General features: G+C 47.3%; 1 long non-coding RNA gene across 2 annotated transcripts; it reads left to right on the forward strand.

Moving 5' to 3' along the window:
- Positions 1,775-22,134, forward strand: LOC110256770. Of its 2 annotated transcripts, XR_002338720.1 has the most exons (6): positions 1,775-1,889; positions 6,709-6,840; positions 7,620-7,735; positions 18,965-19,088; positions 20,658-20,822; positions 20,950-22,134. It is a non-coding gene; the product is annotated as an uncharacterized LOC110256770 (long non-coding RNA). The 2 variants fall into 2 exon arrangements; XR_002338721.1 differs by lacking the exon at positions 6,709-6,840.

Genomic DNA, 24,447 nt, shown 5'->3' on the forward strand with positions numbered 1-24,447 from the left:
AGGAGGGAGAAAGGTCCTTAATGTTTGGATGTTTGCTTTTGAACAAGGGGACCTCATGGTCCAATGTAGCTTTTGAGGATATCAAATGAGTGTGTGAGCATGTGCTCACATGCGTGTGTATACACACACACACTTGTTTGTGAAGGAAGACACCTTTGGAGACTTGGGGCAAGGTGCCTCAATCTGGAAAATCTGAAGATTTTGCTTCTGCTTTAACTGGGTTCAAAAAGATGACAAATCAAATCCGCCTCGGGGTAGGCTCTTGAAACTCACATTGGAATTTATTTTAGGGCCTTCCCCATGTCACAGTGCAAAGCTGCTTGCAGAGCTGATGGTGGACTTTGCCTAGAGACTTTTTTTTTTTTTCCAATTGCCTTTCAACTGCAGCAGCAATAAATGCCCCAAACCAATCACAGTCTTTGTATGGAAGCTGAATGGGGAAGGCTGCTCTCTGCCCACCTCACCAGTCTCTCAATCCCCTGCTATTTCTTAAAGTTGGAACGCTATTGCAGGCAAACCTTCTAGTTTCCTTTAACGGATAGACTCTTTCTGGATCCTTCGATTAATTGACTGCAGTGGATACGGGCAGCTCCTGCACGGGCTTTTTGCAGTGTCGTGGGAGAGATTAGTTTTCTGCTATCGCCATAATTTACAAGGCTCACATAACCATGTAACGACTTGGTGATTACATGGAAAATATCGTATAAATACATAGTAATTACAAGTTCATGCAGATTACTTGGTATATACATTTGAAGTTACCGGGTAGTTCAAAGATTAATTATCCTGTAACTGGCAGTATTTAAATCATTTTTTTCTCATATAGGAATACACTGAGGCAGACTTCAAGGCTGGCGAGAGTTGGGATGTGATGAGTATGATCTGAAAAGAAAAAATGAAATTTGACAGGCATGGATTATTTAAAGCATGCATATGTGAGCTGAACAGCCAGGACACTTTGATGCAAATCGTAGGGGAAAGAGCAGGCGGATGGTGTGTAGAGAAAGGTGATGAACAAAGTAAGGATTTCCTGCTGGCGACTTGAAATTTAAACAAATAATCATTTAAATGGCGGCCCGGTATTACGTTCCGAGTTGTGTGCATTAATGTCAACATCTGGTACCAACATTTTGACAATTCTATTAAAATGCCCCAGCATTCCCTATCTAACACCTGTTAGCTCTAATTTTCTTTCCTGAGAAGCACACCAGTAGACAGGGTAGATTCCAAATCATTTATCACTTTTAAAGTGCTTCCATATGCGTGTTGGACCCAGCCTGGCCCTAGGCAAACGTTTTCTGAATGCATTAAAATGCAGGACTATTTTTTTAAAGTGTAGACACCAATGTTTCATTGAATTCATGTCTGGTAATTATTAGCTTAAATTATGGCTCACACATGACTTGACAAAGTAGACCATGAATTAAAACACGCGCGCGCACACACACGCGCGCACACACACACACACACACATGCGCGCACACACGCACACACCCCAGAACTCTTCAATAGATGCGCCCAACTCCTAGGTTGCTTGTTATTGAGATGTCAGTCAGTAATGATTAGGCAAACACTCTTCATGGAGGGAACTGCTAAGAGGCCCAGGAGTCCCAAGAGACAATCTAAAAATGTCAAAAATGTTACAGTATAAATGAATGACACCAACATGAGAACATGTGTTAGAGATGCAAGCAATTAGTTAATATATTACAAGTTTCAACCTCTGAGCAAAACAGGCAACAAAAATTTCCACTTGACAAAAGGCTACAGATAAGATCAGCTTGATTCCCAGACAATACAATCTCCCTGAATTGGAGCAACCCTCCAGCAAGCTGGGAGGAAGGGAAGAGCTGGGGGATTCTGGGGTCTGCAGGGTGTGAGTCGCTAAGGTAGGTCCTGCTCTCCGTGGAAATGAATGGCTGGGACTGACTGCTGGGCTCCTGCAGAGGAGAAGTGGAGTCTGAAATGAAGGGAAGACATCCGGTGCCCGGGGATCCGGCTTAGCACAGAGCTGGCTGCCTGCTCCTGGCTGGGGCTTCAGAATGAAAGTTAGAAGGTCGAATGTAATCTTATCAAAGGAAAGGAGGTGCCTTCGAAAGGTGATGGGGATGGGGGTTTTATACAGGCAAATTCTTGTTCCTTGCTTTTCAGAGGAGATTTTTAAAACTAAATATTGTATATTACACAGTTTCCCTCTCTCTCTCTCTCTCTCACTCACACGCACACACTCACACAAACATAAAGAAAAGACATTTTAGGCAAAAGATCTTCTGACACATAGACACACACAGAAAATATGTTTTAGGCAAAAACACACATGATGTGTACTTGGGCTAAGGATTTGAATAGGTCCTTTAGATGTCAAAGAAACACTGAGAATGCAAGAAAGAAAGCATGAAAATCTGAGTTCACCAACTCTACATGCAAAAAAAATTGTAGACAGTTAAAAATGTCCGTCCCTGTACACACGCACACCTACACTTTCACACTTCCTCTGTTTACTAAATAACATTTCAGCACAGTTTTCATCTTATAAGGAAAGTGTTTGAAACTTGGAATAAGTGCACTTAATTAAAGGAAGGCTGTGAAAATGTGCACTAATCTGATATGACTAATAGCAAAGTGCATGAAATTGCTAATTAGAATTTCATTAAAGGTGCTGCTTTATCAGACTGTGACTATCACAACCTTTAAAATTCTTTCAGGAGAGCTTAATTCCTTTTCAAACAGAAAATATTCTTTAAAGACATTTGATTTGTTCTGAAGGAATTCATGGCTTAGACTGGAACTTAAAATGTTGCCGATATTCCAGGAGGTGATATCAGAATAGGAATATAGATCAGGGACTTTGTTTCATTTGCCCGATGAATCCCTTTCTGCCCACTTCTATGGATTATTGTTCAAAAGCCCAGTCATGAAAATAGAGTTGAGTCCTGGGATCCTTCTGCATGTAATTTGTTTTCTGCTGAAGTCAAATATTTATTCTCTTCTCACAGAATAAAGGAAACATTACTTACAAATTTTAAGTCACTCAAAATAACATTAAACATTATAAGTTTCACACTCATTTTAAAAATAAAAATGAACAGGCAATAAAATGTTTTTCTTTAAAGGAAATGACCATTCATCGTAAAAAAAAAAAAAATAGCGGCAGCCTTCAATCTTTTTTTTTTTTTTTTTAAACCTCTTAAAATACTGGTAACATTTCAATCATAAAATTAAACTTTTTAAAGTTAGGAAAGTCCACTGTTAGCAATAACAGGGGTATTTTTACTCTTTCTTTGACTTGCTTTCCTAGGTTACAGGGTTTTTTTACTTCGCAGTTTAATTATTCCTGGCACTAAATCTGCATTTCAGCTTGCTTTTTGCCACTCAGATTTTAAAAGTTTTATCTTTCTATTCATTCACCTTTTCCATTTTCAACCTTATTTATAGATTTATGGAGAGGAAATAGATCATCTCTCTTTTCACATCCATAAAGCAGTATAACATGCTACTTTATGTGAACACAATTCCCAATGTTACCAATTGTATTTTTAAATTTGCAGTTTTTCCTGGTTGTTCAAGGCTTCTTACAATTAGTTAACTGGGTTCTTTTTAATAGAGGAGCCTGATCGCACAGTTACATTTTGTTATTGAAAAACCATTAATGTTAATGGAAACTACAGCTCACTGAAAGCAGCAGTTTACTTTCACAGAAGTTGTTAAAAACCTAGCCTAGCTTCAGATTTGCTGAACACACCAGTTAACGGTGATGTAATTTTGCAGAACTGAATATTTTAAACACGCTTTAAAAACCTGGGTCTAAAAGCTCATCAGTCATGTTTACCTGACGACCATGTCATGAAAGGAGTGAAAATGAGAACAGAAGTAACTTTATTTGAGAAACAGTGTGATGTCTTTGGACATTTAACCAAATCTCCGGTGGCTTAATTACAGTTTGCTCTGATTTTAGCTCCAGCAAGAGGAATTTTCATGGCATTTAGATAATTTATCAACCGGGCTAGGGTAACAGACAAAAGATTACATTTTCCTTTCTAACATTTGGGAGGTACATTTGTACACTAAATGCAACGATTTTAAAAGATCGGTCTAGACCTAAATGAATGAAAATTATGCTCGTTAACTGTAATGTCTGCAGTCCGAGGTGGGGTGTCAGTCTCGCCTATCCGTGGCCACCGCAGTCAAACAAAGCTGCTAATTTCAATGTTTTAAGTTTCAAATTGAGAAATATTGTTCTAATAAGGCAACAATGGGGCTGTTGTCCTTTCAAGCACTCTGGGATTGCAGCCTCCTTAGGCTCGTTTTATGCAAAACGAATGGCAGGTAATTGTGATTTAATTCTTTTCAAGTAAATTACAGTGAGTGCGTGACACAAAGCCGCGGCGGACCCTCCTTTCTCTGTCAATAGTTGAATTAATGATGGCAGGAGTAAAAACAGCAATTGTGCACCACAGCCCTCCCCCGGCCCCCATTCCCGCCTGGGGGGGGACCTGCCAATCAGTCCGCGCCACCGCGAGGCTGGGGATCCTCGGGTCGCCGAGGTTCGAGGATGGAACGTTCGTATGCCTGGGCGCGGGGGTCGCGGGTTGCGGGTCTCGCCCGAGCCGAGGTGCCCGCAAGGGTCAGCGCGTGCGCGCCAGCGGCCGGGTGCCCACCGCGTGGTCACCAGGGGGGTTTATGGCGCTGGACATGCGCTGTCGACTTGAGGGCATAAGAGTTCCGGGGCCGGGCGGGGCAGGGGGATGCAGGTGGTACCGGCTCTCAGAGAGTGGGTTAACCTTACCACTCTGGCCTCCCCAAGACATCCTGGAGGGCTTCCGGAGGAGGAGGCGCGCGCGCGCGCGCGCGCGCGCGCGCGCGAGAGAGAGAGAGAGAGAGAGAGAGAGAGAGAGCCAGGGAGCAGCGGGAGGCCAGGCTGAACCAGGCAGCTTGGTTGGCTCTGCACACTGCGGTCCCAGGGGATGACCAGAGCGCCTGTTTGGCTGGGAAACCTGCGAAACCCACAGGATCTATGTCCTCCAGCTTTTGCCTAGATTTGGAGTGCCAGGGAGGGAATTCTGCCTGCCCTGTCCTCTCTGGGCAACTTTGGGCTGGTTACTTGACTTCTCTGGCCTCAGTTTCCACACCTGTAAATGGGGTTAATAATGGAATCCTACCTTCAAAGGTCCTTATGAGCATTTAATAAGCTGCCAGTAAAGGGCTTAGAATGGTGTCTGGCACAAAGCAAAGTGCCCTCAAACTATCATCAGGGGTTACTTGACCTCAGTCATATTCCCCTTTCCCTTTTTCTGGGCTTCCATAAATGGGTCCCTGCCTCAGGGCCTTTGCCCCGGCTGGCAGAGCTCTTTCTTGCTCTGCTCCTGTCACGGCTTCAGCTTCAGGCCTCAACTCGACTGTCACCTCTGTGAGATCTTCATGACCCATCACTATCACAATGCCCTTGGTTTTCTTCCTAATATTTATCCTTATCTGAATGTTTCTATTTGCTGAGCCTCCCCGAAATCTAAGTTCCATGAGCACGGGGATCTCGTTTGTCTAGTTCTCTGTGGGTCCCAGCTCCTTGATCAGTAACTGCTATGCAGTAGGTGCTCAGGAAATCCTGCCGAAGGGATGAATGGAGTCAGTCTTCTGACCTGTAGTCAGTGTGGTTGAGCTGCATTATCTCTGAGTGCCCAGTTCTGTCATTCAAGATTCCAAGTGAAATCACTGGCATGGAAATTACATTTTCAAAATTAATAATGTTCTAAGGAGATCTAGGTTCTCAGGAAGGTTGCTAATTGAACTCTTCTGGAGTCACCATCTTTCTACCTTGATCAGTTTTGACCTAGAGTCTGGAGTCAGTTTCTTTGAACTCTCCCCACAGCTTCCTGGTGCTGGAGGTCAAGGAGGGGGCCTTCTGGATTTCCAACCTACCTGGAGCTCAGGCCCCCTGCAGCCCCTCACTTTACAGCACAGCAGTGCCACCTTGGTGCTATCTGCCCTTTAGTGTAACACCCCCCCCCCCCCCCCCCCGCGCCACATCATGTGGCCCTGGCCTTTTGTCCTCAAGCTCCCTGGCCGGAGCTCTTCTCTGCTTTTTAGAGTGGCCTCTTTGGCATTAATCACAGATTCACACCTGCTTTTCCTTCTCACTGAAGCCAGCTGCTTTAGGCTGGCTCCTGCTGGGCTTGCCAGACCATCTGAAAGAGGCAGACAGAGGCTGGGTGGGGCTGCATCAGCAGCTCAGCTCTTCTTGGGAAGGTGAGTCAACTGGCTAGGATCACAGGGTCACTGTGTCTCCTCATCCAGGCTGGAGCCAGGGACAGAGTATTTCTGGAAGGTCTGGCCAGGCTCCGCATCTCACTCTATTTACTCAGTGAGGTCATTATAAACAATGAGTATCTTGGACACAGTGGCAATCCTTGGTAGCCAACTCCCGCCCCAGGCTTCTACCTTTGGGAGAAAAGCTGGAGAAGACCTCTGGCTATCCAGAGAACAAGTATCAATACTCGATTCATTTAAGGATGCAAAACTAGTTGCTTAGCACCACTGGATCGTGCACTGGAACTGGTGCCTGCCGGGGACATCGGTACAATAATAGCAGACACTTGTTTAGCACTTCCCATGTGCCAGGAACTGTTCTAGATGCTTCATATGGGTTCCATCGCTGAACAAAATACTCCCATCTCTGTGAAACAGGGACTATGATGATTCCCTTTTATGCAGGCACAAACAGGCTCAGAGCAGAGAGCTCGCCAAGGTTACAGAGCGAGGAAGTGATGGGTCTGAACTTGGAACTAGAGCCTGCACTTCGAACCACCACACGGCATTGTGCCTCTGACTTATTCTCCACGATGGGTAAGATGCAGCCTCAGCTGCATCCAGGGGCACAGAGCGTCAGAAGCAAACAGATGGTGGGTGGGTCTGGTTTCCCGCATGGGGAATTAGTAGTGACACATAATGGTTCTTACGATACGCCAGGTCCTGTTCTCATTGCTTTACACATATCATTAGCTCTTTGAGTCTCATGGCACCCATGGCTCCCTAGGAGGTAGGAAGTAATGTCATCCCCACTTTAGAAATAGATGCAGGAAGGTCCATTGCTTTCCTACGGTCTCAGGAGCAAGCCGGTGGCAGAGCTGGGATCGGAACTCACAGTCTCTCTCCAGGGCCTACACTCATAACCCTGCTTCTGCCTGACAGTCCTGATGCCCATGTGCTGGTCCTCAGGCAGTTAAGAGGGTTCTGAGCCCCTGCCGTGTCACCAGCAACACCCTGCATTGGAGCTCAGAGCTGCTGCTTGCTCATGGAAACCCTTGGGGAGTCTCCATGACCTTGGCTGTGAAGTGGGGGTCATGAGGTCAGCTCTCCCCACCTCCCAGGCTGCTTCAGGGATGAAGGAAGCAACTGGACAAAGAACAGTGCTGCGAAGTATAAATGCTGACCTCAGAAACACTCGGTTCTCTGGGCCAGGTCCTCACCAGGCCACTGACCTGCCTTAAAGATCAGGATGCAGGATTATGGAAAATGAAGGGGAGGTTGTTTTAATTACAAAACAGCTACGAATGAGGTGTCTTGTTTGATGATATAGATGATTAAAGAATTGTGTCTTCCTTTTTCTTTTGTCTTTTTCTAAGAGAACTGTATGTAGAGGCCCCAGGCCCCAGGCCAACATGGAGAGCATCCTGCCAGGCCTGGTGCTCGGTGCTCTGCGTGCTCCATCGCACTGGACCACCCTCTGCAGCCCTGTGAGGTGAGATGATGTTGTGTCCATTTTACAGGCTGAGAAACTGAGGGGTGGGAACTCTGGGGTTAATGAATTGGAGGAGCTGGGCTCTGATCTGATCCAACTGACTCTAGGCCTGGCATCTCCGCTCCCAGGGGTCCTGGAACAAACGGGGCACATGGGGCTGCCCCTTCCCTCTTCTGGTTCTGGATTTTTGGCTTTAGTGTCCCCTTCATCTGAGGGACCCCTCTCTTGACCTTGGTACTTTTACGCCCTTCACCCCTCCTCAGTTGGGAGCCCACCTGTCTTGAGTGCCTGCGGGTGATTTCACTCCCCCTCCCCCCACTGCCCACCAGCTTGCTGCTGTTGGGTAAGAGCCTCAAGTCAATACCTTGACTTTGTGTGAGATGTTGCCCCATCCCCAGGACCTCACCCCATGTGACCCGGCCTCTTGGAGGCCAGGGGGCCTGAGTATGGACCAGGCTGCCTCCGTTCCCCTCCTCGTACATCCTAGGTCTGCTTCTGGCGCCAGTAGCCAAATTTATTTTGGCTTAAATGACCCAGTGGTCAGAGATAGTAAAAATCCACTTTCATGAAGCCATCAGGTGGATTGAATGGGGTTGAGAAGAGATGCCAGCTGCTTGTGGACTTACAGTACCTGCCCAACATGGACCAGTGGGCTCTGCCATGGGGCTTTCAGTTTGCCAGTGGCTGGGGACTCTGCTGGCATGTCAGCACGCCCTTGGGCAGAGGCCTGCCCTCAGACCATGACTTCTGAGGTGGGGGAGGGGCAGGCCTGGGCTGCAAGGTGGGGCATGAGGGAGACACATTCTCTGCTTGTCTTGAACTCATGGGGGTGGCCAAGGGCAACTGCACGCTGAGTGAGTGCATGCACGAGAAGGAATGTTTGTCTCTGGAACTGGCCGAGCCACTGGGGTTGGAGTCCAGGTCCCTCACTTACTAGCTGGGGGATCCTGGGCAAACTATGTAACTTCTCTGTGCTCCCATTTCCTCATCCATAAAGCTGGGCTAATAGCTAGAGGTACCTCAGAGGGTTATTGGAGGAGTTAATTGTTCCACATATAGAAAAGCATTTTGAATGGTGTCTGGCACAGAGTAAAAAGTCAATAGATGTTAATTGACCCCCAAATACAAAGTCAAAATTATCTTCTCCATCCACAGCTGCCTTCCCTCTCAAAATATATAATATGTAAAAGTCGTAAAATGAGATGCCTTTACATCTGTATCTTGACAAGAGAGAATTCGTATTCTGGGCCCCACCACTCACTACTGTGTGATGTTTTGTAAGTGATTTAGTCTTCTGAATTCCAATTTTCTTCTCTATAAGATGGATATTAAGTAAAAAAAAATCTATTATTAATAGTGAGAATTAAGTGAATAATGTACATAAAGCAAATGGTACTTCTTCTTCTTCTTCATCCCCTGCCCTTTTATCTCCCCTCTACACAAGTTCCTTTGCAAGGCTATGAGATGTGATCTCCAAACCAGTTTTCTTCCCCTCCTGTGTACACAGGAAGACTACATTTCCCAACCTCCTTCGCAGCCAAGGGCCTCATGTGACTGTGTTCTAGCCAATGGAATATGGGCAGGAGTAATGTATTCTACTTCCGGGTCTGGCCTTAAAATTTCTTGTAAGATCTTTCATGCTCATTTTCTCCTCCACCTGCCAACAGGATGTGACTCAGAGTGACCTTGGAAACCACGTGTTGAAAATGGTGGAGCCCTTGCCAACAGAATCCTACCTTTCACTGCCTATGCCTTATCGGCCTGCTTGCTCTGGGACATATGTATTAAACCATTGAGATTTAGGGATTATTTGTTACTGCAGCTAGCAGTTAGCCTATCTTGACAAACACAGAATTTTATAGAACCTCTACCTCGCATATGTACCTGCATACATTCACATAAGATTTTGCACATATTTTAGAGTCTTCTTGGCCCCTAGCCCCCTCAAGCTCATCTATATGACCCAAGGTGAGGACCTTACTCCCTTAAAAAACCAGACCCAGCAGTTGTTTTTGGTGGTGGTGGTGAGATAATTCCCGAGAGCAACTTCCTGGCTTCAGGGCCTCCCTCTAGCAGAGAGGTCCTGAAGATAACTTCTTCCCTAAGAGGTTTTAGCGACAGCCTCACCTCTCAGGGCAGAGGTCTCCTAAGACGGCCCTGTTCATCATCCAGACACTCTTCCTCCTGCTGCCGTTGTCAAAGTGTCTGCTCTCCTCCTAATGGCACATCCTCCAGATCTGATGGGTCATGGGTCACAGAATTAGGCTCCTCTCAGCGGATCCCCAGAGACTTGGCTCAATTCTCCCCCATCCTCCAACCCCTCAACACACATCCCTCCTTCTGCCTCGGGTGAGATGGACTCCTTCAGTGCTGCCTCCCCTATTAAGTGGAGCGCCCTCTAGAGGCTGGAGGGCTATGCTGCATCCATCCCCTTTCTCAGAACTGGCTGCAGGGTTGGGGTGTGGCAGATGTTAGTTTTGCACAGGATTGCTGATTTCAGGGATCAGGGACTATCTTTATGGTGTTCTGGGAAAAAAAAAAATCTTGAGCTTGGATGAGGTTTATAAGAGTTAAAAATAATAATGACCTTAATGTATTAAGTATCTGTTCTGTTCCAGGCCTCCTGTTACTTCTTTAAATCCTTCTCCATTATACTGTGACGTGAGTTTTAAGTAGCCTGTGGTCCAGGTGAAGATGTGGAGGTTTAGAGATGTCAGATCTGGGGTCCCAGAGCCACTTGGGTTTTAGAAAACCCACAGTGTTTGGCTGCAGAATGTAGTGTGGATGGGGATGCAACTGATGGGAAAATCCCTGTAGAAAGCTATTGTCATTGGCCTGGGGATAGGTGGTGGCGGGGCAGGAAAGTGTAAATTGGCACTCGTGGCAGGGGAGGTCCTCTGGAGCTTGGCACTTGGTAAACTTGGTGTTGCATGGGGCGTATGCTACCCACACCCTTGGCCAAGGGCAGGTGCTGCCGTGGTACCCATCCAGGTCCAAGTGAGTGGCTGGGAACCCATGGCAGTGTTTTCCCCTTGCAGGCCCAGGCTTGGGAGGCAGTCCCTCTGGGCATCCTGTCATCACTGGTATCTTTGTTCCAAGAAAGAGACAAAAGAAAAGTAGAGAAATGAGGGACCAGCCTCCTGCCTGTCCTGAGAACCCAGGGCACCCGGGATCCTCAGGGTGGAAAAGCCCTTTGATGGTTCGAAAGCAGGTTCCAGAAGCCTCGCTTGGAAGAGAAAAAGGAAGCAATCTCTTTTGGGTTTTCATCTAGGTTTTTGAAAAGCAAAGCTGACTGGCGAGAGCTGCCTGTCTGAAGTGTGTTTTATCTTAACCTTTCCATGTAATCCTGAAAGCCCACCTAATCAATTGAAGATCATAAAATATTAGACTTAATGCTGCAAAGTGCTGCTTTTTAATTCACATAACAAGCTCCTAAATAATTCAAATAGCAAATAGACCCTGCAAGTCAATGGTGGGAGGCTGCCTGGATCAGCGGGAGAGTGTCAACACATGCCGCATTTCCCGGATCGACTCCATTTCAAGAACCCTATTAAGTTAATTGCCGGTTTCTGACAGCAGAGAGCATGCTGGGAGCACAGCAAGCTTTATTAGCCTCTGTGGCATCTGGAGACATCAGCCATTTTGCCCCTACTTGCAGGCACCAGGAGCAGCATGGAAAAAAAAAAAAAAGTAAATCAAATTATGGGACAATAAATGCTTTTGGCAACACGTGGGCATCAGATTCATTGGCAAATCTGAAAGAGTTCCAGTGTCAATTGTTGACCTGTTAAATTTTTTGCAGCAACACCATCTATTTGTTGCAAAAGTCTCATAGGATTCCATGGAATGGTTACATCATTTGGCACTGCACGGCTGATGCAGGTAAGCCGTGCAGTTGAGGGGCTCTCATCCCCTAAAGAAACTACTGGGTGGTGAGAGTCTGTAGAGTGGGAGTTGGGTGGCCATTTAGAGAGGAGTCAAACAGGCCAGCTATCCCACACAGCCCAGATGTTACACATTCGGGTTTGTAAGCAGACCTGCCTGGATCTGCAGATCCAGTGGAGACACCCATGAGGTGGTGGGCACCTGGAGATGGGCAGGGAAGAGAAGATGTGTGAAGTCAAGATCCCCAGCCTTCTGTCCATCGAGAGGTTCCCAAGGGCATTGTGTCCTTGGCAGCCCGGAGACGTATTGAGTGTGGAAAGGGGTGGGGGCATCCTCGCAGCTTGGACATCTCCCACCAGGTCCCAGTCTGGAGAATGGGGCTCTGATCTATCCAATGCCCATTTTTAATACCTGAGAAAACACAGGCAGGGAGAGATCCTGCCATTGTCCCAAAGTCACATAGCCACAGAGTCACATAGTCTCTTCTGTTGCCTGGCATCACCCCATTTTGTGCTTTTTCTCTTTCTGGCTTCCAGATTATGGTGCTATGGTGACAACCTAGATTAGATCTAGATTCCAATCCTGATTCAACCATTTATTGTCTGTGTGACCTTAACTTAAGCAAAATATCTAACTTTAATGGCCCTCTACCCTGTTGGCAATGTACGGATGAGATGCCTACCTGAGGGATTCTTACACAGAGGACTGAATTAATCCTGTATGTTAAACATGTGCTTAGGGCCTCAAGCTTGGTAGCCAATCGCTCAGCATAATTTGCTTCCCATCAACTACGTGAGGGACCCATGTGATTAAGACACAGATGGGCAAGATTATTTGTGCTTCCAGATGATTCTTTTATGAACCAATAAGCTTCCAATTGATTGGCTTTGCACATCTGAATTTTGACATCAAGTGGATCAACCGATGCTCTCAAGACTCTCTTTGCCCCAGTCTTTCAGTGTCTGCAGAAATGAGACTTAATCAAGATCAGGCCCTTGATACAACAGGAATATAATAGGAAAGAACACTGTGAATGACTGAGGGGCTGAGGAGACTGGGGGCAAAATTGACAGCAGGTAGAAGGACAGCAGGTGCGTTGACTGTTCTGATCCTGGTTCTCAGGCTCCCCTGTATTGACGTGGGTTGCTGCACTTGGATGCTGGAAGGGGTCCCAGACATGGAATCTAGCATCCTCATTTCATGGGTTGGGGATTTGAGGCTCAGAAAGAGGTGGTGACTAGCCTGAGGTCACACAGCTAATTCATGGTGAAGCAGTGACAGAAACTGGGTCTCTCCCTGCCAGTCCTGTCCTCTTTCCAGTTCGCAGACAGTTAGGATTGACCTTCATGGTGCTAGAGCCAATTCCACCTTAACATGAGAAAAAAATAGAGCAATGCCACTGCGCAAAGCCTTGCCACCTCACACCTTTACGAAGAGAGGATGTGCCATTACCCCAAGACGGCTCTCTGAAAATAATAATATTGGTTCACAACTAATCTGTAATAATCACAGCTATCATTCTCAGGGGCTAAATTCCAGCTACTTTATTTACATTGTCCACAGAGCCCTTTGCCGTGGGTGTTACTGGTGATTCCCATTTTTCAGAGAAGAAGACTAAAACTCAAGGGTTAAGTGGTTTGTCCAAAGTCACACAGCTGTTAAGAGTCAGAGGTAGGATTGGAACCAGGCTTCATTTTGACTCATGTCCTTTTCCTGTGGCAGTACCCTCCCCCTGCACAGGATTTTGGCTTAGGCTGGGGGTCTCTAGAAGGTAAAACGGAGAAGGGTGGATCACTCTACCTGGGGTCTAGTGCTAGTTAAGATGGGTGGGCACTCATGGGAAGGTGCTCTTGGATGCTCATCCTGTACCATGATGTTCTGTCTGCCCCCCTCCCCACTCGTGTTTCCTGCCAACAATGGGTTAGTAGCCAGGGACCCAGAGCTTCCCTTTCACACAATCACCAGCCTCCAGTAACTAAATACATATATTAGGAGTAGGTTCAGCTGAACCCAACAGAAAACTCCATTAACAATGGCTAAGTGTGTAAAGGTTTCCCCTCTAATGGACAAGAATCCTGGGTAGGCTGGTGGGGTGGCTTCATGATCATCTGAGACCCAGGCTGTGTGTTTTTCTTCTTGTTCTGCCATTCCCAACATTTGGCTTCCATCCTCAGCATTTCAACATGCCTGCTGCAGCTCCAGCCATTGTGTCCACATTCCAGTTAGCAGGAAGGAAGGAAGAGGGTAAAACAAAGGGGTTTTTCTCTTGTCATTTTTCCTCTCTTTCAAAGACCCTTCCCTGAAGTCCTTCCCTATGAGTTTCTCTTGTTTCAATGTCTAGATGTTAGTCACGTAGGCATACCTACCTGTAAGAGAGGCTGGGAAGCAGAGTCTTTCACTAGACACATTGCTACCCCGAGAACATAGAGACTCGTGAGTGAGGAATAATGGGAGAAGCAGCAGGTTGACCCCGCCACGGCCTGGTTCTGTGGCACCTCTCCGCCTTGCCAAAGTGCTGATGATGGAGAATGGTGACTTTTTGAATTAGAGAAAACTCAAGTTAGCATTGGTCAGAGTTTTGTAACATATTTGGAGATAATTGGAAACGCCATGGGATGCCAGAGGCCTAGGGCTGGAAGCACTGTGCTTTCTGGGGCTGGCAACGATGATGAAATCAACAGTAATTCACACTGTCAGAGACTTTCATCCCGCACCGTCCCCTTTCAAAGTATGGATATGTTTTATATCTCTGGGTTTCTTCTGTTCATGACACATTTATTCTGTGGGTCTTCTGAGGTTGATTGGGGGATGGCTTTTCTGTTCTGGAGGATTCAGGTGATTATCGGGCTGTAGAAACAAACACAGACACCACTGAGCCAGGTCTACCTGTGTCCCTGGCACATTGTACGTGTGGCAAGTCATGCTATCCTCACAACAGGGAGAAGGATTATGATCCCATTTTACAGATGAAAAGTAGAGGCTCAGAGAGGCCAAGCAACTTGCTCAATATCACACAGCTGGTGCTAAGCACTGAATGTTTATGTCTGTCCCTTGTTCCCATATACGCTCTAATGCATAGGTTGTTGCCTCATTCCCAGTTTGAAGGTATTTGGAGGTGGACTTTGGGAGGTCATTAGGTTTGGATGTGGTCATGAAAGTGGAGCCCCCATGATGGATTGGTGCCCTTATAAGGGGAAGAAGGTTGCAGGGCTCTCCCTTTCTCTGCCAGGTGAGGACAGAGTGACAAGGTGGCCATCCACAAGCCAGGAAAAGAGCTCTCCCTGGGCATTGACCATGCTGGACCTTGATCTTGGACTTCCAGGCTCCAGGACTGTGAGAAATAAGTGTCTGTTTACACCATCACCTGTGGTATTTTTGTGGTAGCAGCCCGTGGTCAGTGCAAGAGCTAGAGGTTGTGCTTTCTGCCACACCACGAGGCCACCTGGTGTGTTCCCAGCCTTCACACTCACTCCCCATTGCAGACAATGGCCTCTTGTGATAACAGGGTTGTCACTGAGACCTCGAAGCATCTGCAGCCTTCCAAAGTCCTTTCTTATCTCCACCTCTTCCTTCTTTCTCCTCAAGACCCTCCTCTCATCTTGCAAAGACCCCCGTGCAAGGGTGCCACAGGAATCCAGCCCCATCACCTGAACCCCATGTGGCTTGGCCAGTCATGCCTCCTTTTCTGGGCTTCTCCTGGCTCATGCTCTGGTCCAGCCCCACCCCCCATCTCAGCTCATCAAATTCTGACCCACATCACCTGCTAGCCAGGACCAGGGTCTGTAAATAGGAACAAAACATCCGCGGTTTCCATCCCCTGCACCCAGCAAGGGAAGCCCCTCTCCTGGCAGCCCCCAGAGGCAGGAAGAGCTGTGTGTGCAGCTGCAGCCCGGCTGCCTACCAGCGCGGCTCAGGTTTTCATATACATAATCTAAATATATGCTTTGAAAATTGAAAAGTGCTCACATATAGAATGTGGCTGTGGGGAGGAACGCTCTCTTTGAACATGTCTCTTTAAAGACAGAATTTGCCAAGTGTTTTCCTGCCCTTAAGGAGACACTTGAACATGGCAGCAGATGTAAAATGGAAATTGAAGTGTCTCTCCCAGGCCACCGTACACGTATAAAACCGGCACAGTCTATTCTAAGCGCTCATTAATAGCTGGTCTCTGAGGGCCCTGGCAGCAGCCAGAGGATTTTACTCATTAAAAAGGTGGCGAGGTAGAGTTTTGTGCCTTCTCCGCGTCTCACTGCATGATGCTGGTGTTCAGATGTCACCAGCAGGCCCCAGATGAGGGCCCTGAGTTTGCTGGCACGGGTGGATATTTTCTGAAGGGTTCGAGAGCATCACCCCCTCACTGATGGGGCAGGAAACCCTTGCCGTTCATCCAATGGATTTATCCCTCTACAAAGGGGGACCCAGAACAGCATAAGCTCAAGGCAGGTGCAGAGGAAAGGGCTTGAGCTTGATGATAAAGGGTCATCAGTGATTCTCAGCACAGCATCGTGGTCTCCTGAACGCCACTGAAGATGTCACAGCCACCAGGCTTGGTAGTGGCAGGGAGGCCTGGGGTCCTCAGGTAGGCGTGGAAGGAAGCAGACCCTTAGAACTGCAGGTGTGCAGACTGACAGCGCCCCTGGCTCTCCCGTCCAGTGATGCCCACTTGCAGGAGAGCCACTGGTTTATTCTAGAAAAAGAGGATCCCAGCTTCTTCCCTATTTTTTTTTTTTAACCTCTGCTCTTTGTTCTGTGTTTTGATTCTCCCACCGTCAAGATCAGTGTTTGTCCTCTTTTCTCCTCTCTTATGACATCGTCTTGGCCCCACTGGCACATCTGCAGGGACTCTGGACAGTTTTCTGAAGCCTCATTGGCCTCGACACTTTAGTACCTTCTACCTCCATGTGTTTTTTTTCCTGCTTTGGACTTTTAGTGTTATTTTCCTTGACACGCTTCTGCTGCCCTTCTCATAATCTGCCAGATGTCTCCAACTCTGAGAGGCCTTTCTTTCTTTTTCTTTCCTTCTTTTTCTTTCTTTCTTTTTCTTTCTCTTTCTTTCAAAGTACACTTAAAATTTACAATGTGTGCCAATTTCTGTCGTACAGCAAAGTGACACAGTCATGTATATACATATATACACACAGACACGCATTCTTTTTTTATATTATTTTCCATCATGGTCTATCTCAGCAGATTGGATATGGTTGTCTGTGCTATACAGCAGGACCCCACTGCTTATCCATTCTACATGTAATAGTTTGCATCTCTGAACCCCAACTCCCAGGCCCTCCCCCACTCCCCCTAGGCAACCACGAGTCTGCTCTGTGTCTGTGAGTCTGTCTCTGCTTTGTAGATGGTTCATTTGTGGAGAGGCCTTTCCTAATGTGTCCACCTCCCCCTGCCCCTCTGCTTATTGTTCCATTAGCACAGATTGGAATGACCTTGTTCACTTGGTAGCTCCCTTGCTTATTGGGGTCTCCCCACTCTCCAAGGGGAGGGCCGGGGGGCATGAACTTTCTGTGTTTTCCCATTTCCCAGTGCTTAGCAAGCCTGACCCCGAAATGTACTTGCTTTATTGAATGGGCCAAGAAACCAAGGAATGAATGAAGGGTCCTTTTGTCCCAAAGCTTGGCTCTTAGTCACTTCACTTGGAGCAGCCCTCTGGGGATTTGGGGGTGACCCTTAGTAACTTCTGGGCTGTGGTCCCTAACTCTCCCAATGTTCCCTGCAGGAGTGCCATGGGGTTGCCCCGTGTGGCACATTAACTCGAGGTCACCCCCAGGGCACAGAGTGGAGATTAAGAAGGTGGCTGTGGTGTGGAGTTCCTGCAGAAAGTGTGTCCTTGTTTGTTGTAGTGACACGATGTCAAAATTGTGTTGAGAAATTCATTTGTCTATTTTTACCCCTGTTAGCAGGTAGAAAATATGTTATTTTTGAAATATTAACCAAAAGTTGCCTTGTTTAAATTAAACTTCAAAATAATTAAGTCCAACATTAATAAAATGGGCTCAGAGTTAGAGGGGCTAGAGAGACGGAGGAAACATTCAGAAATTATGATTATTTTTACACAAAAGTCACCTTTATCTCTAGAAGGATGTGAGTTGGCCTATAGAAATGCATCCATTACACCTTCAAAAACTGACCAGAAATCCAAGGGGAGGGAAAAGAAGGCAGCAAAATCCATTCAAATGAGGACTTACTATTCAACATGCCCACCATGGATGATTTGGGCTACTATGTATTTGGCTCTGAATTCCGAGAAGCCCAAGCTAAGAGGGAAAGAAGAGCAGCTGATGTTTGCAGGAGGTACAAAGCCTTGAACTTTGGAGGGAAGACAACCAAGAGGGAAGAGTGGGGATAGCTTTGACTCTTTTTTAAAAAGAATTTCAGATAATTTCTTAAAAGGTCAAAGAATTGTCAACTCATGGTCTCAAGGTACCCATCATGCTGCTGAAATGTCCCTCCCCTGTTACTTAAAACTGCTGGGGAGGTCCCCCTCTTGTGGCTCAGCAGTAACATACCTGACTAGTATCCATGAGGATGTGGGTTTGATCCCCGGCCTCGCTCAGTGGGTTAAGTATCCAGCCTTGCCGTGAGCTGTGGTGTAGATCGCAGACATGGCTCAGTCCTGGTGTTGCTGTGGCTGTGATGTAGGCTGGCAGCTGCGGCTCTGATTTGACCCCTAGCCTTCCATGTGCTGCAAGTTCAGCCCTTAAAAAACAAAACAAAGCAAAACACACACACACACTGCCTGGGAAGGGATGTGTCCTGGTGCTCTGATGGCACAGGGGCACCGTGGCTCAGAATCCCCCCTGGCCTCTGTCTGCAGAACCACCCTTAGGGCATCCCTTCCTGGGATGAGCATATGATTATGCTGCTGCTTAATCATGATGGGGGTTCCAGGGACAGACTGTGATTGAGGTGAGGGAGGGCAGAGGACTGGGACCCCGTGACTGCATTGGGTGGGAGGTGAGGGTTTGGGGCAATGCTGAGGACAGGTGCACTGATTTCCCAAGCACAGCACAGTGGGCCTGGATGATGCGGAAGGTCAGTGGGATAAATGTCTATTTGGGGTACTACTGAGCCATACTTGGATGGGTGTGACCCTGGTCTCACCTGTGCATGGGGCACCCAGAAGTGCGACTGGTCCACAGAGGCCCTGGAATCCCCAGACTGTCCTAACAACAGGATCAAAGTCTTCTCTTGCCCTGGGGAGCATTGTGTGTTCATCTGTGCATTGCCAGAATCTGAGACCACACCAACAAGTGTCCTGAGTGAGGGGATGAATTCATGACTGATCAAGTATTCGTCATGACTACCGTGGTCCAAATCCCATCTTTCTTTCAGCTACTGCTCAGGGCCACTTCCTCCAGGAAGCCCTCCCTGAATTCTCCTGCCCACCCTTCTCAGGACTCGGAGAGTGCCAGGGTGTGTGACCAGCGTGGAACTGATTCCATAAATGCTAAGACTAGTAAGTGTTCCTTGTGTTTTCAGTTGTTCCTCATTCCAGCCAGACAAACTCATTTCTTCAATGTATATTCCTTCAGTTCTTAGCATCCATGTCACACTGTACGAGACCAGAAGAATTTAAGAGTAAACCAGACAGATGAGGAGCTGAGCATCTAGTTCAGGGATTGGCCAACTGCTGCCTATGGGCTGAATCCAGCCTCTGCCAGTTTTGTAAATAAAGTTTTACTGGTGCCCAGCCATGCCCACTTATTTGCATATTGTGTGTGACCACTTTGGAGGAACAGGGGCAGGCTTGAGTTGTCGTGACAGCGTAGGGCTGGTGAAGCCTGAAATGTTTGCTTTCTGACCCTTTCAGAAAAGTGGGCTGAACTGGGTGGGGAAGACAGCCTAGAAAAAGATCCTTACAGCAGGATGTGTGCCCCGAGGGCCAAGAACAGGTGATGAAGTTGAGGCCAGCTGGGCTGGGGATGTGTGCTCTGTAGACAGGGCAGCTAGGGAAGCCACTCTAGTGCAAATGTTAGGTGAGCAGAGACATGAGGGATGGGAAGGTTGCCATGTGAACAGCTGGGGAAGAGCATTCCTGGCAGAGGGAACAGCATGTGCAAAGCCCTTAAAAAAAAAGCTGTGTGGCTGAGAACACTGTCAACAGGAAGCAGGTAAGATAAGACCAAAGTTGGGAGTAGACAGAGAGGTTAGATCTGTGGGTCCCAGGAGGGTGATATGTCCTCTAGAGGTCACTTGGGGTATTTGTTGGGGGGAGATGCCAGATATGCAATGAGTAGGCACCAAGGGTGCAAGATTTCAGTCAGTGCCTCTAAGAGTCCTACACAAAGGTGGACGGGCCTGGGTCCTGCAGATTTGGGGATGTCCCAGGAGATAATCAGTAGGTAAAAAGCCAACTTCTACTGATCTAAGCCTGGACATAACTCTCTAATTCATATACACAGAAAGTAATGTCAGCACGGTGTTAATAATACCCTGAATTTTTCTAGGAATGGAACTACTGCATAAATTAAGGGGCGATCGCTCTGTGTTTTGTTGGGAATGTTACCAAGCAGGGTTTGCCATGTTGGGAAAATCATATCACCCCTGGCAACATCACTCTTGGTATCGAGACTCCAAAACAACACCCCTGTTGTCAGTCTGTGTTTCTCGTGGTGGCATTCACTATGATTTTTCACACGAACACAAATTCTCAGGCTGATGAGTGAAGTCTTGTCACAGAACTTAGCTACTGAAGTGCATCTTGTTTTGATACAAATTACTTCCCCCCTCCATATTCAAGTTAATATGTTATTATAGTGACTAAAATATCTTGGGTAGATAAATTACATTACCCCTGGATTCTGTTTCAGGCTAGCAAAGGAACCATCGCAAAATATAGGCTGAGAGAAGTACCAGGGCTGGATCACAAAGTTTTCTGTGGATCTTGAGACAGAATTTGGATTTTAAGCTCAGAAAAATGAGGCGCCATGGCAGGATTTGCCGAAGAAGTGATGGGTTCTCTCAGGCAAGGGTGACAATTATGCCGCCTCCTTTTCTCTTTGATCTTCCGTCCCTCTCCTTCCAGCACCTGGCACAATGCTGGCTGCCTGGCAGGCACCCTGTAAATTAAAGTGCTACCAGCCAGAACAACCTCAGCCTATGAGCTAAGCAAGTCTGTACGCCTCCCATACAAATGAGATCACTGAGGCCGAGAGGGGTTAAGCTGCTTGCTTGAAGCAGGAAATATCTGGTAAGTGATATCTAATAAATAGGGGTTTGGGGGGAGAGGGGTTGGGGTACCTGCCTCCCTTTCCTGCCCCCGATAGCAGTGCTCTGTGGCTTCCTTGCCTGCTGATCCACCTGCTCACCCTGCCCAGGTCCAGCCTGGCTCGCAGCCCTTCCTGCCCCACTCCTGTTACCTGCCCGATGCTGCAGGCATCACTGTGTCGCCGGAGCCAGCTTCAGACCCCAGGCCAGGAGCTAAGAATATCTCCAAGAGTCTTCCCTGACACCTGCAGCAGATGTGCCCACAAATTACCTGGTCCCAGCGGTAGGGAGCAGGCAAGGAAAGGGCAGCATTTTCCTAAAAGCATTGCACATTTAATTTGCAAAGTTACATCACACATTCGTGCACAGGGCAGCTTTTGGGAGCTGATTTCAACGCTAGAGGCGGGTTGGATATCCCGGGTGTGACCTTTACAGGTTGGCAGGGCGGGTTTGGGGGGCATGTAGACACCTGTGAGTGTCAGATACTCTCACACGTGGGGCAGATGGAGAGAGACAGATATTCCAGGGGCCCCTTCTCTGCAAGTGCTCACTGGGCACCTCCACAGGCGTCATCTCACTTCTTCCCGAAAGAAACCCAGCCAAGTGTGCCTGAGCCTGGCTGCATCTCACGAGGTCACGTGTCTTCCCATCCCTTACAGACCATGTGACATGCGCAGACCCTGAACTTGAACCCAGGTGTCCAGACTCCTAAACCCACATTTTCCCACCACCCAGTGCAGTTAAGAAATGTGAACAGGGGTGACAGGTATTATGTATACAGAGGGTAAAAGCACATGCACATCTAGCTGCACCTTTTAAAAATTATTGGATGGGCCTGGGTACTTTATTTATGAGCGTCACAGGAAAAGCTGTGGAACTTGTGTGAGATTTCAGCCCGGAGTGGGTCAAGAATTGTCCACAGCAGCAGTGAAACTGCAAGTGGTCGAAATGAGTAAGACTGAGTTCTATCGAGAGTCCCACTGAGTCCAGCTCACTCAATTGATGAATTAATTGTCTTGAATTATTATCAGTAATTTTAGGGCTTTGAAAAATTAACTCGAGGTAGTTTTATCTCAGAAGACACCATTTAGAAGTTGACGTGGCTTCCTCCTGGATCTCGCAGAGAACTCTACACAGTGTTCTGTGGTGATCTGTGTGGGAGAGGAAGCTGAAAGAGAATGGATGTGTGTACGTGGGTAATGGAATCACTTTGTTGTACAGCAGAAATTAGCACAAACTTGACATCAATCAAATCAACTGTATATTAATAAAAGTTGAAAAATTAAAAAAAATTCTATTTGGTTTCTAAAATTAATATTAGATACATTACAAAGTTAAAACCCTAGTTCTTCCGTATGCTTTTAAACTATGCTTAAAATTATATTATTCTATTTATTTTCTTAGTGATTTTTTATTGTGATAAAATACATATAACATAAAATTTGTTTTAATAATTTTTTTGCTTTTTTTTGTCTTTTTGCCTTTTCTAGGGCTGTGTCCACGGCATATGGAGGTTCCCAGGCTAGGGGTCGAATCGGAGCTGTAGCCACTGGCCTATGCCAGAGCCATAGCAATGCGGATCTGAGCTGTGTCTGCGAACTGCACCACAGCTCATGGCAACGCCAGATCCTTAACCCACTGAGCAAGGCCAGGGATCAAACCCGCAACCTCATGGTTCCTAGTCGGATTCGTTAACCACTGTGCCACGACGAGAACGCCTAATTTTTTTTTTTTTTTTTTTGCTTTTTATGGCTGTACCTGCAGCATGTGGAGTTGTTCCTGGGGTAGGTGTTGAATCAGAGCTACAGCTGAGGCCTATGCCATAGCCATGTGGGATCCGAGCTGCATCTGCAACCTATACCACAGCTTGTGGCGATGCCGGATCTTTAACGCACTGAGCAAGGCCAGGGCGGGGATTGAACCCACATCCTCATGGAGACTACCTCAGGTTCTTAACCTGCTAAGCCATGATGGGAACTCTGTTTTAATAATTTTTAACTGCATAATCCAGTGGCATTAAATCCATCCGCATTGCGGTGCATATCTACACTTTTTAAAGACACCTAAGAAACCTCTTCTGAAAATTCTAGCAAAGAACAAATGGATCAAAGGCTTCCAGGCGAAAAATCAGCCTCCCATGCCTCCCGTGGCCACTTCCCAGGGTCCAGGGAGCACTTGTAAGCGTGTCCCCTCCTCCAGTGAGATGCGTGTATCTGCTCGGTCGCTAAGACTTCATCGCTTGTTACCACTGAGGGAGCATCTCAAGCCCAAGCTGCCTCTTCCTCGCCCTCTATTTCAAAGCGATGTTTCCCCAAGCCAGATTTACATTTTCAAAAACCCTTCAGATAATCACAAACCCAGGAAACTTCCACTCCTCTGAGGTTTAATTAGAAGAAACTGTCTTTCTGGTACTTCCGAGAGCCTGGCTCTCAATTTCTCCGCGCAAAGGGAAGGTTCACAGCGGATGAGGGGGAGCAAGCAGAACCTGCGAACAGCTCCCCGCCCCCGCATCCCCCTCTCCCCCTGCCACAGAGAGAAAGCCGAGTTGCAGGTCATTGAAATCACATGGCGAGTGTGCCCAGTATTATTAGGACCCAGAGAGTGGGGACGATCGGAACGCAGGATAACACATTAGCGATAGATAATAGAGTCTAAATAAACATAATCAGCTTTCCTCTCTGTCTCCAGACCAAAGCTTATCTATAAATACCCTAATGACACCCCACCAGCCAATTACTCGTTTCTTGGAAGAGCCCCTTATTAATGGCGTTGCAGTGAGGGAAAAACATTAATTATTGGACACAGTGGGATCTTTTACGTTCTGTCTGGTCCGGACAGCACCAATTAATGCAACAATTATTATCAACGACCGTGGCAGCATTCTGAGTGCAGCCACCCTGGGCTGGCTCGATGGGGTGGGAGAATATGTGCCTGAGGGACCATCACCCACACTCTTTAGAGAGCCTGCTTCTTCCTCGCCGCTGTGGAACCCCCTGGAACAAAGCAGAGGGTGGCCAGAGTGTGTTGGTTTTTTTCCTTTTAAGTCCCAGGGTAGTGCTCCTGGAGCGCCAAGTAGGGGAGGGGGAGGAGTCAGGCACTGGTCTGTTGTGTCAAGTTGCTGAATGAAGCCTGGCAGAAGCCTGGAGAAGACAGGCCACCTTCAGAGCATGGAGCACCTGGCTTGGCCCCTGCCCAGTCCTCCAGTCCCTCCCCTCTCACTCCGCACACTCCCCATGGCTTCTCTCTCAGGTTCAAGGAGGTTATTCAACCTTATTCAATTCAGCCCTCCTCCGTCCTGCCCCAGGACATTTGCCCAAGCCTGAAAGATCTCCTTCTGCCCTTTGCAAGGCTGGCTCCTTTCTCCTACGAAGGTTCCCTCCGTGGTGAGGTCCTCCTTGAGCCCGAGCCCATAATATACCTCTCCTTTAAAATTAGTCACTTCTTGTTTCTATTTTTTGCACAGCATCTATCACAAATTCTAACAGATTTAACGAACGGTAAATCTTATCTATTTGTGTCTGTTTCCGCCACAAAAATGCATGCTATATGAAAGGAGAGACTGTCAGTTTTCTCTAGCATCTGGCTTAGTGTCTTGCATTTAGTACGAT

The sequence above is a fragment of the Sus scrofa genome, chromosome 14 (assembly GCF_000003025.6).
Source record: "Sus scrofa isolate TJ Tabasco breed Duroc chromosome 14, Sscrofa11.1, whole genome shotgun sequence".
Classification (NCBI taxonomy): domain Eukaryota; kingdom Metazoa; phylum Chordata; class Mammalia; order Artiodactyla; family Suidae; genus Sus; species Sus scrofa.